The sequence below is a fragment of the Mirounga leonina genome, unplaced genomic scaffold (genome assembly GCF_011800145.1).
Source record: "Mirounga leonina isolate KUSES-001 unplaced genomic scaffold, KU_Mleo_1.0 Mir_151, whole genome shotgun sequence".
Classification (NCBI taxonomy): domain Eukaryota; kingdom Metazoa; phylum Chordata; class Mammalia; order Carnivora; family Phocidae; genus Mirounga; species Mirounga leonina.
Genome location: NW_023270377.1, coordinates 59,594,916 through 59,610,292, shown reverse-complemented (window position 1 = coordinate 59,610,292; position 15,377 = coordinate 59,594,916). Strand labels below are relative to the sequence as shown.

Sequence of the window (15,377 nt, the reverse complement as noted above, 5' to 3'; positions counted from 1 at the left end):
GATCCTAGAGTAGTCAAAAATTCATAGAGGCAGAAAATAGAATGGTGGTAGGCTGTCAGGAGGAGAGTTACATGTTTAATGGGTATAGGGCTTCAGTTGGGGAAAACGAAAATTTCTAGAGATGGATAGTTGTGATATTTACACAACAATGTGAATATACTTAATGCCACTGAATTGTATACTTGAAAAAGATTAAAATGGTAAATTTTATGTATATTTTACAATAAAAAACAAATAAACAAAAAACCTGCCTACAAAGAAAACTACAAGCCCCCATAGTGAATATCAAACACTTAAAGAAATAACACCAATCTTACACTGAATCTTTCAGAAAATAGAGGAGAGAATACTTATCCTTTTGTTTCATGAGGCCAACATAACCTGGATAAGTAGTACAATTGTATGAAGTAAAGGTGTGAATATTGGCCAGATGGTTACAATGCAGTTTTTCTCACAGACTTAGTGTTTCTCATTATAGTTTCAAATTATCAAGTGTTTGTCAGAAACAAAACTTGAGGATATCTCAAAGGGAGAAAGCTAGGTAAGAGTTTTCTAGGCATGTTTTAGTGTGCTTTAATTGCTAAGGCTGAGATTTAGTTTGAGCTCCTTCAGTTCAGAGCAGAGAAAAATGAAGGTAACAAGAATCTCCACAAATCCTTGTTTGGGGTTTAGAAAGTTTTTATGTACTATTGGAAGCACCTGAAGAGCTTTGTGGTCCTCATCCTTCATTTAACTTAGTGCAAACTAATTCTGCCATATCAAATTCTAGTCCATACAATCAAATGGTATTTCTTTTACTTACTTTGCCTATAGGTTCCCAGTTGCAGCTCACCATCCTACAGTGATTCTTCCTATCAAGTCCCATCAAAGTCAAAATGAAACAGAATGAGCATGACTTTAGGGCAATGGCCCTCTGAGATTTCAATGCCATGACTCAGTAATGAGTAGTTAATTGGCTAGAGAAATCACAAAGGAACAGATCCACAAAGGAACTGAAGCTCATACAAATATCAGAGTGACAGAATTTCATTATCAATAACATTTACTATACTTATTAGTTATAAGTATACGGAAGTATGCCATGAAATGCTGACAGACTTCTTGCCAGCTTAGATATAGCTAAGTGTGCCCTTATTTTAGAATGCAAGGAAAAGCACAAATATACAAAATGACTCAGGTTCCACATACAGTATGACAAGCCAAGGAGAAGACGGTTTTAATACTACTTTTCTGGGCTCATCACTGCTACCACATTGTGCGTAGCAAAAGAAGCAGCCTTGGTATAGGTTGACTTATGAGGAAGAGATCTCTGTCCTACCTTCAAATTTTGGCTAGATGCTTTGCTTTCTACTAAAATGGAGCCCTTTTCACAATGATTCACCTATCTGTCTGACCATACCAACAAACTATACCATATTCTACCAGAATATGTAAGATGTACAAGGATATTTCATGTTACAAACATGAAAAAGTGTTTCTTAACTGCAAATTTAATTTTTGTAGAATAATAGTTTTAAGTGCTTTTTAAATAAAAAGGATAGGGCACCTGGGTGGCTCAGTCGTTAAGCGTCTGCCTTCGGCTCAGGTCATGATCCCAGGGTCCTGGGATCGAGTCCCACATCGGGCTCCCTGCTCGGCAAGAAGCCTGCTTCTCCCTCTCCCATTCCCCCTGCTTGTGTTCCTGCTCTCGCTATTTCTCTCTCTGTCAAATAAATAAATAAAATCTTTAAAAAATAATAAAATAAAATAAAAAGGATAATTTCAGTTGAAGGCAATACTCCATACTAAATTTTGAAAATTCAAAAAGTCTGAGGAGTAAAAGCCCAATCCCAGTTTATCTTTCATGTAAATCTCAATTAATTAAAAGTCAAGTATTTGCCATGTGTGAGGCCCTATTCTTTTTTTTTTTTTTTTAAGAGAGAGAGAGAGTGTGCAGGGGTGGGGGCAGGGGGAGAGGGAGAGGGAGAGCTGAGATCATGACCGGAGCTGAAATCAAGAGTCTGATGCTTAAATGACTGAGCCACCCAGGTACCCCTGTGAGGCCCTATTCTAAGCACTTTACACGTATTACCTTTTTTTTTTTTAAAGATTTTATTTATTTATTTGATACAGAGAGAGAGAAAGAGAGAGAGCACAAGCAGGGGGAGCAGCAGAGGGAGAGGGAGAAGCTGAGCAGGGAGCCCGATGTGGGGCTTGATCCCAGGACCCTGGGATCATGACCTGAGCTGAAGGCAGCTGCTAAACCGACTGAGCCACTCAGGCGCCCCTACATGTATTATCTTATTTAACCTCTATTTCCCTATCAAGGGGTACTATTTTTATATCCACATTACAGAGGAAAAATCCACACAGGATGACATAAAAGAACATGTTTAAGGTCACTCAACCCATAACCGATGACACTTCAATTTGAACCCAGTCTAAATGGAGAGTCCACGCTCTTTCTTCTTGTTTTGTTTTTTTACATATTTCTTATTCACATACATACAGTTCACCCATTTGCTTTCTACTTTTGTACACCACACATGTAAGAAGGATCACAGCATTGATTCCCCAGTCTTTACTGAAGTGGCTAATTTGTTGTAACTGATTTAAGGAGACCCAGAATTCCTTCTCCCCCTTTATCCCCTTCATCTTTTGCAACTCTATTTCTTCTCTTGGGCCTTAATTAAATAGCAAGCGATGCCAATGGGAGACACTATTGCCCAGATTTAGGAAAGCATAGTTATTCTTTTCCCAGTATTCAAATCTCAAGATACAGACAAAGCGCTCTTGCTTCACACCTAAATAATGGAACATTCTAATACTGGTCTTCTACTTTTACACAGCTGAGGAGTAGAGGCAAAGAAGGACTTCCTTCCTTCCTATCTAAGCTTGATCCTAGCACTGCTTTTTCACATCTCAATACTAGAAGAGCACCAAAGAACTAGAGCAAAGAGTACTGCTGTTTGTGTGAGTCTATAACAATCATCCATGGAGCAGTCAGCTGGCTCTGAGCAAAATCTATTTGTTAGGCTCCCCAAGAATGATTCCCAGTTGTCTCAGCTCACTGAAATCTCAGGGAAAGAAACCACTGTTAATCACACACTAAATGCCTGCCCTCCATTTAAAAGTTAACTCTCCTTTGATGTTTCCTGGGTTCTGAACATCTTTTAAATAAATAATTAGTGAGATATTTGTGTTTTTCTCTTTGTAACTGTCTAGCTTTTCTTCTCAGCTGGGAAGCTGGTACAAAGGTTTCATTCAGAGGAACAAACATCATCTAGATAAAACTGCACTAACATTACCTGAGAGGCTAGCATTAATGAGAGCAAGTTAAAGTGCTATTGTTGTACTGTTTTCGGATAGTGAAAGCCTCCAGGTAAGAAACACTTAAGTATCAACTACACTGCAGTGAAGACTGAAGCTTCAATTAACCCTGGCAATTTCAGAGAACTCCAAGGGTGACCATCTGTGAGGCAAACAGCTCAGAAAACTCATACATCTTGTTTTCATCTTTGTTTGGATGATTATAATTTCAGGGTATAAATAAGGCTATTAGCAAGAACAGAACAACAACAATAATTACAGTAAGTATTTGCAGAGCACTTTGATCACACTATGACATCAGTCACTCTGCAGCTTCAAAATGGAAAGCTCATGCTCAGTGTTTGCTCACCCTGACCACCCTTAAAGGTGGCCACATGATGTACTCACTAGAGGCTACTGGGATTCATAAGTTATTTCTTTAATGGATTTCATGTCAACTCATCTCAAAGTGCCTTAATCCTAATTATCTGAAGGATATACCATTCTAATTACTCTGGAAGTTGTTTCCAAAATCATGACAGTGGATCAGAATGAAATCTGTTTTAACTTATCCATCTGCATTTCACATTTGTGTGCACTGTAGTGACTTCTGGAGGCATTAATCAGATTTGGTGGGCTGAGAAGGGGTACTAAGTTACATGTATACTTTATGTGCTATCAGTCCTTATAAATTCTAGTAAAAAAACACACATGGATGAGATTAATGTAGTTCATCCCTTAACGAGACTTCTGCTTTCCTGTTCATTTCAAAGGTCTCTATCCCTAGGTATACTAGATGGCAGGAGGTACTTGTACCTGTATGCAGGATTTACCCAGTCATGTTTTGGACTAATGTATCAATAAGGCTGCCCTGTTACAAAATGAAATATTATAAAAAATTCAAATCATAAATAGTTGTTAGATATAAAAGATCTGAAATATAGAATTAGTGAATAAAGGTGTCCGGGGTGCCTGGGTGGCTCAGTCGTTAGGCGTCTGCCTTCGGTTCGGGTCGTGGTCCCAGGGCCCTGGGATTGAGCCCCGCATCAGGCTCCCTGCTCAGCAGGGAGCCTGCTTCTCCCTCTCTCACTCCCCCTGCTTGTGTTCCTGCTCTCGCAATCTCTGTCAAGTAAATAAATAAAATCTTTAAAAAAAATAAAATAAAATAAAGGTGTCCAAATGACTGTATTTCCGTATTTCAAAAGAACATGGAATTTAGGTGTGTAGCACTGTGTAAATTCTATTTTAAAGAACTAAAACTAGGGGCGCCTGGGTGGCTCAGTTGGTTAAGTGACTGCCTTCGGCTCAGGTCATGATCCTGGAGTCCCGGGATCGAGTCCCGCATCGGGCTCCCTGCTCGGCAGGGAGTCTGCTTCTCCCTCTGACCTTCCTCCCTCTCATGCTCTCTGTCTCTCATTCTCTCTCTCTCAAATAAATAAATAAAACCTTTAAAAAAAAAAAAAAAAGAACTAAAACTAGTTATACCTTGCAAAAAACAAGGCAAACTGTACCATGGACTGTCAGGAAAAATTTTGACTGCAAAACCATAGGAGGCATGGTAGTTAGAAAAAGGGCCAAAGAACAAAAAGTAAAACTCACAGGAACGGTACAATTTCTACATAAGAAGACAAACTGAAAATTTCCAGAGCACTACAGAATTCTCTGGGATTTTAGAGTGGGTGGCCAGAGTATGTTACATTCCTCAATAGATGAACCTGTGCTTTCTACCTATAACAGTCAGGTGCTGCTCCCACTGGGATCACTCATTTTTCCTCTTGTCTTGAAGAGCCTTCTTGGACTGGTCCTCTGTCTATCCTTAGGTCTTTTATCCAGTAGGAAACAGATCCCTGATTTTCTTGTGGTCTTGTGTTTACCTGGAGCATCTGTGATTATTCCAACATCTTGTTCTCATTGAAAAGATTAGTCTTCCTAAAAACTCAGCTTTCCAGTTTCTCTTGCAGTTGGAGGAGACATGGTACCAAGTTCTGGACGACAGAAGTCTGCTAAGGGGCTAAAGTCTTGCTTCCCTATGGAGGGAAAGGGGCCAGAGGATAGCTTGCTGGCACAAACTCATCCTCTTTCCTGAACTTAGATGCAATGCTGTATACAGAGGAGGAAAGGGGTCTGATTCTTGACGGCGCCACTGAACAGGTAAACCAATATCAGTTACTACCCTCCCTATGGACTTCTTTGTAGGTAAGAAAAATAAATCCTTATATATTTTAGCCACAGTTAGATTTTCTGTTATTTTTCATCTAAGAGGATTTCTAACATAAAATATGCACTACTGTTAAGTACTGGGAATCCAGGGACAAATCCATTTGGTTTCTGTCCTCAAGAAACTTACCATCAAGAGCTGAGATGCCCTTCAACAGACGAATGGATAAAGAAGATGTGGTCCATATATACAATGAAATATTACTCAGCCATCAGAAAGGACGAATACCCAACTTTTACAACAACATGGATGGGACTGGAGGAGATTATGCTAAGTGAAATAAGTCAAGCAGAGAAAGTCAATTATCATATGGTTTCACTTATTTGTGGAACATAAGGAATAGCATGGAGGACATTAGGAGAAGGAAGGGAAAAATGAAGGGGGGGAATCAGAGGGGGAGATGAAACATGAGAGACTATGGACTCGGAGAAATAAACTGAGGGTTTTTGGGGGGGGGGATGGGTTAGCCCAGTGATGGGTATTAGGAGGGTACGTATTGCACGGAGCACTGGGTATTATATGAAAACAATGAATCATGGAACACTATATCAAAAACTAATGATGTAATGTATGGTGACATAACATAATAAAATTAAATTAAAAAAAAAAAAAGAAACTTACCATCAAGTGAAGAAGAATGAAATGCAAATAAAGAGTCCTGACACGGGTGTGGTAGAGGTGGGTATAAGGTGCTATTAGAGCACAGAGGAATGAATGATCAAAGTTCACTGGCAGTCGCCAGGGCAAGTTTCCTGGTGTAGGCAAAATCTGTGTTGGGTCTAGAAGAATGAGTGGCAATATTTCAAGGAGATATGGACAAAAACCAGGGCATCTCAGGCAGAGGGACTGGCACAATTAAAGACAAAGAAGTGTGAAAGCATATGCTACATTCAGGAAATAAAAAGTAATTTGGAAAAAGATGCTAATTAAAGTAAATTTGAAAATGAGTTAGGGTTTTTAAGACTAAAGACAAGAAGAAATATAATAAGCACTGTATTCAGTTGAAAAGGGGTTAACAATTCTGAAACCACTATAAAAATATACCAGAATTGAACAATTAAGAAACAGACAGTAGATGGTGGGAACCAGGTTTCTCACTGGGAATGGAAGGTTATAAACAAATGAGGGGAGAAGGTTGAAATGATCCATGTGGTAATGGATTAGAACTGGAATCATCAGTATGAACTCATGTTTAACTTAATATAAATACAGATATTATATGTAAGAATATTTGTAGATATGTATATACAGAAGTTAGTATACACACATATATTTCCTTACTCTGCTGGCTGAGAAGGCCTAGAAGCAACCACATCCCAGTAGCAACAAGCACATGAAGCACCCAGATCTTGGTTTCTAACACCATTCTCTAATAAAAGGAACTAGGGCTCCTTGGAGAAATGACTGAGGGCAGGGAATATACAAGATGAGCCTGTAGCATCTTTTAGTGCCAGAAAGTAAGGAAGTGCTCAAAAATAAAACAAATAAAAGCCAAAACCCCACAATGATAGAGGTATGTCAAAGGGACATGTGAGCCAACTGAAAGAGCTCCTAATGGCCAAAGCTGAAACATTCTGAGCAACAAAACAGTTTTGGGTTATAATCCCCAAAATAAAATAAATATCTGTATCTCCATATGGATATAAATGATTGACTGAATAAATAATAAATGAAGGAAAGGAGATAAATCTCCCCTGCAGAAGAATTCCAAATAATTCATGTAGATATTCCACCCTCAAGGAGGTGGTACACATAGTGACTTCCTTCTAAAGAGTACAGTATGAAAGAGGGGGGAAACTTAACTCTCCAGTAGAGAAACTTGACCAACACTATTCAGTCAGGTGATCAAAGTTAACATCAACAGTGGATGTCACATTGACAGCATGTATTCTTGATATGATGTATTAAGAATGGCACTTTGCCTCTGTGTTCTTCTTCCTCCCCCCAACCTCCAGTCTAATCATAAGAAAACATCAGACAAACTCCAATTTAGGAATATTCTATAAAATACCTGGCAGTAGTCTTCAAAACTGTCAAGGTCATCAAAAAGCAAGTTAATCTGAGAAACTATCAGGGCCAAGAGGAACCTAAGGAGACATGATGACTAAATGCAATGTGGTGTTGGGGTAACTGGGTGGTGTAGGCAGTTGAGTGTCCTTTGGCTCAGGTCGTGATCTCAGGGTTCTGGGATTGAGCCCCCCACCCCCATCAGGCTCCACACTCAGCATGGAGTTGGCTTGGGATTCTCTCTTCCTCTCCCTCTGCCCCTCCCCTCCATGCTCATGTTCTCTCTCCCTCTCTCTCTCAAATAAATAAATAAATCTTTAAAAGAAAAAAATGCAATGTGGTGTCCTGAGATCCTAGAACAGAAAAAGGATATTAGGTGAAAACTAAGGAAATCCGAGTAAACTATGTACTTTAGTTAACAGATAACACAAATGTATCAATATTGGTTAATTGTGACAAATATACCATACATTATAATGTAAGATGTTAATAATAGGAGAAACTCAGTATGGTAGTTATATGATTTTCACAATTTTTCTATAAAGCTAAAACTGTTCTAAAATTGAAAGTTTATATAAAAAAATTCACTTTGTATGCTTACAGCCTATGATGTGAAGGGCAGGTGGGGTTGGGGAGGGGAAGTGTTTATAAGACTGGAAATTAACACTGGAGCCAGATAGTGAGGAATCTTTATACCAGATTAAGCAGATTTTTCTCTTTCTTTTTCTTTCTTTCTTTCTTTTTCTTTCTAGGATTTATTTATTTACTTGAGCGATACAATGAGAGAGCACATGGGAGAGAAGGGCAGAGGGAGAGGAAGAGAGAGAGTCTCAAGCAGACTCCATGCTGAGCGCAGAGCCCAAGGTGGGGTTTGATCCCATGACCCTGAGATCACGACCCCAGACAAAATTAAGAGTCAGAAGGTCAATCAACTACACTACCCAGACACCCCTAGGTAGTTCCTATAGGCATTGACAACAACTGAAGACTTTTAAACAGGTGAGCAACACAATCAGATCTGTATTTTTTTTTTAAGATTTTATTTATTTGAGAGAGAGAATGAGATAGAGAGAGCATGAGAGTGGGGAGGGTCAGAGGGAGAAGCAGACTCCCTGCTGAGCAGGGAGCCCGATGCGGGACTCGGTCCGGGGACTCCAAGATCATGACCTGAGCTGAAGGCAGTCACTTAACCAACTTAGCCACCCAGGCGCCCTCAGATCTGTATTTTATAAAGATTGTTGTGATGGTTTTATACTACTAAACATGGGGTCCTATACCAGACTAGTGAAAATCAAAGCTCTGGGACTGTGCATGTATAGCTTTTTAAATCTTCACATGTGATCCTGGTGCACATCAATGATTGAGAACCACTCCTATACAGAATTAATTAAAGGAGAGCTCCAAATAATAAGAATTTGTCAGAGATCATGGGAGCCAAAGAAGACAATAGCATGAGAATCAAGGAAGGGGCCAAGTCAAGATACACTTTAGAGGCAGAATCAATAGATCTTTTGAAATGACTAGATAGGAAAGCAGGATGAAGCCAAATACTCAGGACGAAGCCAAATATGGAACAAGATCTCTATTGGGTAGCTGGGTAGAAGATGAGACTATTCAAGACAGAGTTCAGAAAAAAGGTAGACAGTGGTGGGATGTGGTAGGGAAAAGAAGATAATAAGTTCAGTTTGGGGCGCCTGGGTGGCTCAGTCGTTGAGCGTCTGCCTTCAGCTCGGGTCATGATCCCAGGGTCCTGGGATCGAGTCCCATATCGGGCTCCCTGCTCGGCAGGAAGCCTGCTTCTCCCTCTCCCACTCCCCCTGCTTGTGTTCCTGCTCTCGCTATCTCTCTCTCTGTCAAATAAATAAAAAAAAAATTAAAAAAAAAAATAAGTTCAGTTTGCACATGCCAAATTTTAAGGATCCCACAATATATTTATATAGATATTGCCAATAGGTAGTTGGAAATGAATTTAGGTAATGGTAGGCATTGGTAGAGATGTCGATTTGGGAGACAAGTCACTGGTTTACAGGTATTGGATGAAGTCATGGTGAATTGATTGAGAAAAAAAGGTGAGACAGATGGAACTCATAGTAATACAACACTCAGGAGACAGGTAGAGGAAGAGGAGCCAGCTTATGTGATCAAATACTAAAGAATACTAAAAGAGAGAAATTAAAAATAAATAATAGGTTACGACCTTTATCAAAGTGTTTTGATCCTGGCTGTGCCAGCAGAAGGCAGAGCTTTGAGGAATAAGTAGGTCAATGGGGTAGGGGAGGTAGGGAATGTAGGTGACTATGATGGGCAGTAGAAAGGAAAAGAGAGAAGTTGGATCACATCTTGAGGTGTCGCATGATCAAAGAAGAGTATTTGTTAAGTTGCAAAGAATCTTGAGTATTTTTGTAGAATGAGAGAAAACCCAATGTTGAAAAATAGATTGAAAATACTGGAAAGAGATAGACTTCTGACAAGTTTTAAGAAGTGAGAAGAAGGGAAAGGACACCAAAAATGTGTCAGTCATGTAAGGTGTCAAGAACAATCTCATCCTCTCACGAGTGAGAATAGGTGAGTTTGTAGTGGAAGGGAAGATTGTTCAGTTGAGTCCATTCCCAATGTTACATTCCTTGTGAAAACTAAGAGGCTGCAAGGTAGGGAACTTGAGAAAAGGAGAAAAAAAATGGAAAAGAACACTAACAACATCTGAGTAAAGGAATGTTAACAGCTAATGGGCCCATCTGAAGTTGCAACTCAAATTAGCAATCACTTACTGGTTGCCTCCTGAGCACTCACTTCCCATTAATAGCTCATGGATTTGAGATCTTTGAGTTTGTAGAGACATGGAGACATGACCGAAACCAGAATTTATTTTCTCACAGTACTGGAAGCTAAAAGTTCAAGATTAAAGTGGTATCAAAGGTGGTTTCTGGTGAGGTATCACTTGCTGGCTTCTAGACAGCTGTGTCCTCACATGGCCTTTCCTCTTGTATGCTGTGGACAGAGATATCTCTCTGGTGTCTCTTCCTTTTCTTATAAGGACACCCTTATAAGTTTTATTGGATTAGGGACCCACCATTATAACCTCACTGAACTTTTATTACCTTCATAAAGGCCCTATCTCCAACAATAGTCACACAGGGGGCTGGGGCTTCAACATACGACTTAGGGTGGGGGGAGTCACAGTTTAGTACATAACAGAAGCCATCTTAGAGACTTGAGTGGGCCTGGCCTCAGGATCGTACAACTTTAGGATGAAACTAACTCTGAGGAAGGAAAATTAGAAAGATAAAAGGAAGTTAGGTGCCATTGTTAAGTAGCTGGATTCATTTGAAGGCCATCCCACCTCTGGCTTTTTCAGTTATTAAGCTAATACATTCCCTCAATTATTTAAGCCATCTGAGTTTTCTGTTACCTGCAACCAAAAGTAACCTGATAGACCCATCAAATGATTTCCTCTACCACCTGGCAGTCTGGGGGCAATATGTTTGTTTTTATCTATATTAGGCCTGTCCAGGCTGGTAGTACCAAAAGTAGTGGTGATTGGGCGCCAGGGTGGCTCAGTTGGTTAAGCGACTGCCTTCGGCTCAGGTCATGATCCTGGAGTCCCAGGATCGAGTCCCGCATCGGGCTCCCTGCTCGGCGGGGAGTCTGCTTCTCCCTCTGACCCTCTCATGCTCTATCTCATTCTCTGTCTCAAATAAATAAATAAAATCTTTAAAAAAAAAAAAAAAAGTAGTGGTGATTTAGGATGGTGGAATTGAGAGGAATATAACTGATGACCACGAAGTAAGCCCAAAATGACCAGAAATAAAAAATAAAGAGGACAGAGGAAAAGGAGGGATGAGGGTGGGGTGCAGCTGATGGACCTGATGTGGCTGAAGTCTGGGTTAAATAGAAATAAGGGGAAAGGAGGAGGCGCCTGGCTGGCTCAGTCAGTGGAGCATACAACTCTTGATCTCAAGATTCTAAGAGCACCATGTTGGGTGTAGAGATTACAAATAAATAAAAATATTTAAAATCTTAAAAAAAAAAAATCTTAAAAATAAAATCTTTTTTTTTTTTTTAAGGTTTTATTTATTTATTTGACAGAGAGAGACACAGCGAGAGAGGGAACACAAGCAGGGGGAGTGGGGAGGGAGAAGCAGACCTCCCGCCGAGCAGGGAGCCCGATGCGGGGCTCGATCCCAGGACCCTGGGATCATGACCTGAGCCGAAGGCAGACGCTTAATGACTGAGCCACCCAGGCGCCCCTAAAAATAAAATCTTAAAAAAGAAAAGAAATAAGGGGAAGAGAAGAGAGAATGTACTGGTTAGTAATTAGGCCTTCTAAGTTTGTTAACCCATGTCACCTAGTAACAAAAACTGTGACACTGTAACAAAAGGAAGGAAATCCTGCTTTGAATGAGAAGTTCTTAAGTGTGGCTAGAAAGAACCACAAGGTTATAAACACCTATGAAAGAAAAACACTTTAGAGTGGACAAAAGCTAAAACAGGGACTGCCATTCACCACCTCATTTTAACCTTCTTAAGGTTATTATAATAGATCTCCATCCCTTGCTCTTCAGGAACAATCTTCCACTGGACACATCTATTAAAACAGGGTTTGGAGCACCTGGCTGGCTCAGTCAGTAGAGCATGCAACTCCTGATCTCCAGGTTGTGAGTTCGAGCCCCACGCTGGGTGTAGAGATTACTTAAAACAACAATAACCCCCCCCCACACACACACATTTAAAAACAAACAAAAAACAAACACACAAACAGGGTTTGTCAAACTGAGGTCCTACTGACAATTTTTTAAAATTGTGTTTTTATTATGATAATGATCTAAAAATAAAATCAAAAGGAGCAAATGTATCACTGCTACTTGATTTCAGTGCCTATGTTTGTATTTATGATCTTATTGGCAACAAGCAGCACAGATACATAATATGGAAACGATGCATCTGAGTGTACTGTAAGAGATTCTGCAGTATTTCAAACTGAGAAAAGTGGGGGAACTGAGATGACACACAGCACACAACAGCAAAGATGGGCTAAAGTCAAAAGAACCTGTATGGTGGAGGTCAATACCTTGTTAATAATGAGAGCTGCAACTGTGTATTGGTAACACATCAGCAGTCACATTATGCTGTTAATTTGAATTTTATTGGCTTTGTGATTATATTTGTACCTTCTTTTTAAGATTTTATTTATTTATTTGTCAGAGAGAGCGCAAGAGAGCACAAGCAGGGGGAGCAGAAGGCAGAGGGAGAGGAAGAAGCAGACTACCCGCTGAGCAAGGAGCCTGATGTGGGGCTCGATTCCAGGCCCCTGAGATCATGACCTGAGCCGAAGGCAGCCGCTTAACCAACTGAGCCCCCCAGGTGTCCCTTTATTTGTACTTATTTTTATTTTATAGTTGAACCAGAGCTCTGTGCACAAGGAGCCTATATCTAGATTTGTGTAACAATATAAGTCAATTTAAGTCAACCCAGGGGTCTGAGAATTTTTTTTCCTTTAAATGAAGGTTTATACATTTTTCAATATTGAAAAATACTATATTAGGAGATTTTGTTCCAGAGAATTCTCCTCTTATTTCTCCTTAATAGCTAAAATAGCCCAAAGTAGGGCAGAATCACCTCAAGTCTTCTTGGAAAGCAATTTCAGGTGAAGAGGCAAAGGGTTTGGACTAAGTTGAATCCAGGCTCTGTGACTTGCTACCATACAACCTCTGATATGATATTTAACTTTATTAATTTCAATTTCCTTAAAATGTGGCTTCATGAATACCACAGCATCAAGCCTCCCACTGTGCTGTTTAGTTTAAATAGCCTTAAAGTAGTCCCAACTTCCCAAGAAGGTAAAAGACTAATTTACCAGTGAAGTGGGGAAGTAGAGTAGAAAGTGCTAAATCAAGAATATAATAAGCCTCAAGTTCAAGTCCTGGTCCAACCTTCTATTAAAATGCCTTTTAAAAAGTCACTTACTTTGCCTGAACCTATTGGCTCATTTGTAAAATGGAGATAATTCTTAAGTTACAAAGTTCTTGCACAGAACATTATAAACTACATAGTACTTCGCAAATGTAAAGTCAAGTTATTATTCGGTGAATTCCAGAAACATTTCTAAATGGCACCCCTTAAAGCTTGAAAAGGAAAAAAATATATCACACAAATAATTCCCCCCTCCCACTATCGAGCAATCAGGTTTCGAGGTGGTGAATTAGGACAACAAGCCAAACTGAAAGTAACAGTCAAGCCTTTTACTTACTGCAACAGTGCAAGCAAGAGGCAGAGAAGCACCAGCTCTGAGTGTTCCATTTTTTCCTGTGTAACAGCCCTGGGTGAGGATCACGTAGATGCAGGACTGATGGGGGAAACTGCCTCCTGCCTTTCTATGGATCCATGGGCAGAAGGGGGTTGGAGGTGAGGGAAGAAGAGCAAGGAGTGGAATGGTACTGAGCGAAAGTGGAGAAAGTATCTCAGCAGCATTCCTCCTTATTGAGCATGACTGCCCTGGGGAGCCTTGACAGCAATTCCTCCAGAAAACTGCAATGCACTGGCTGTGGAAATGGCAGCTTCTTCCTATGAGGCCTTCCAGGAAAAGTCTTGTAATTGCCTGTGGCCAGGCCTGACGCATCACACATAGGATTCTGACCTGGAGCCAGACTCTTCACCCAAAGAAATAAAGAATACAAACATTCCTTACCCAAACATATAATAAAACTTATTCCAAGAAATTATATAAACTAAAAAAACAATAAATTTAAGAATGATTTTCTAAAGTCCATGAATAATAATGCCACAGCAAGTTGCTTAAAAATAATTGAGAATATTATATATATATATATTTTTTTTTTTTTTCAAAGACCTTATTTTTAAGTAATCTCTACACCTAACATGGGGCTTGAACTCACAACCCTGAGATCAAGAGTTGCATGCTCTACTGCCTGAGCCAGCCAGGTATCACAAGAGAATATTATATTCTTAACCTCCAAGGATCACATCACGTAGAGAAACCTTAGTAATCTTCAACGTATAAAAGGTCTTATTTCTAAGGTCATCTGTAACTCAATTATTAAGAGCTCAGCACCACATTTTCTATAGAAACATTTTAAGATACAAGGTTAGCCCACACATGCTTTTTAAATCCATAATGTGGATGAAAAGAAATTTGTTTGTTTATTTTAAATGATCTTAGAAAACTGGCAAATTCCATTTTCCCAACAGTCGAAACACTGCCAACCCATACTGCCTGGGGCAACTCGAATCTTATTTAATACAAACACAGTATGATTAAATGATGATTCTTTTAAAACAACAACAACAAAGCCACATAAAACCTGTCAGCCATTTCTTTGCCACCTGGTAACATAAGGTGTGTCTATACAGTGATGCTGTTTAACTAAAAAGTAGACCTGTGCATCAAAATAAGTGTTGACCCTTCGAGTAAGTCACTTTGAGAGATTACTATTTATTACAATAATAATTTGAAATTCTGTTTTCAGATAATGTCCTCATAGCAGGCTTATTGATTTTTTTTTAATTTTTATTTTTTAAAATTTAAACTCAATTAGCCAACATATAGTACATCATTAGTTTCAGAGGTAGAGTTCAGCAATTCATCAGTTGCATGTAACACCCAATGTTCATCACATCACATGCCCTCCTTGATGCCCATCACTCAGTTACCCCATCCCCCCACTCGCCACCCCTCCAGCAACCCTCAGTTTGTTTCCTATGATTAAGAGTCTCTTATGGTTTGTCTCCCTCTCTGATGACTTCCCATTCAGTTTTCCCTCCGTTCCCCTAGGGTCCTCTGTGCTGTTTCTTATATTCCTCATATGAGTGGAACCATATGATAACTGTCTTTCTCTGACTGGGGCTT

General features: G+C 39.6%; 1 protein-coding gene across 3 annotated transcripts in view; it reads right to left on the bottom strand.

Annotated features, from left to right (window-relative positions):
• METTL8 (methyltransferase like 8) overlaps positions 1–15,377 on the bottom strand; it is a 92,682-nt gene that overhangs the window by 60,136 nt on the left and 17,169 nt on the right. The gene's annotated exons all lie outside the window — the stretch shown is intronic.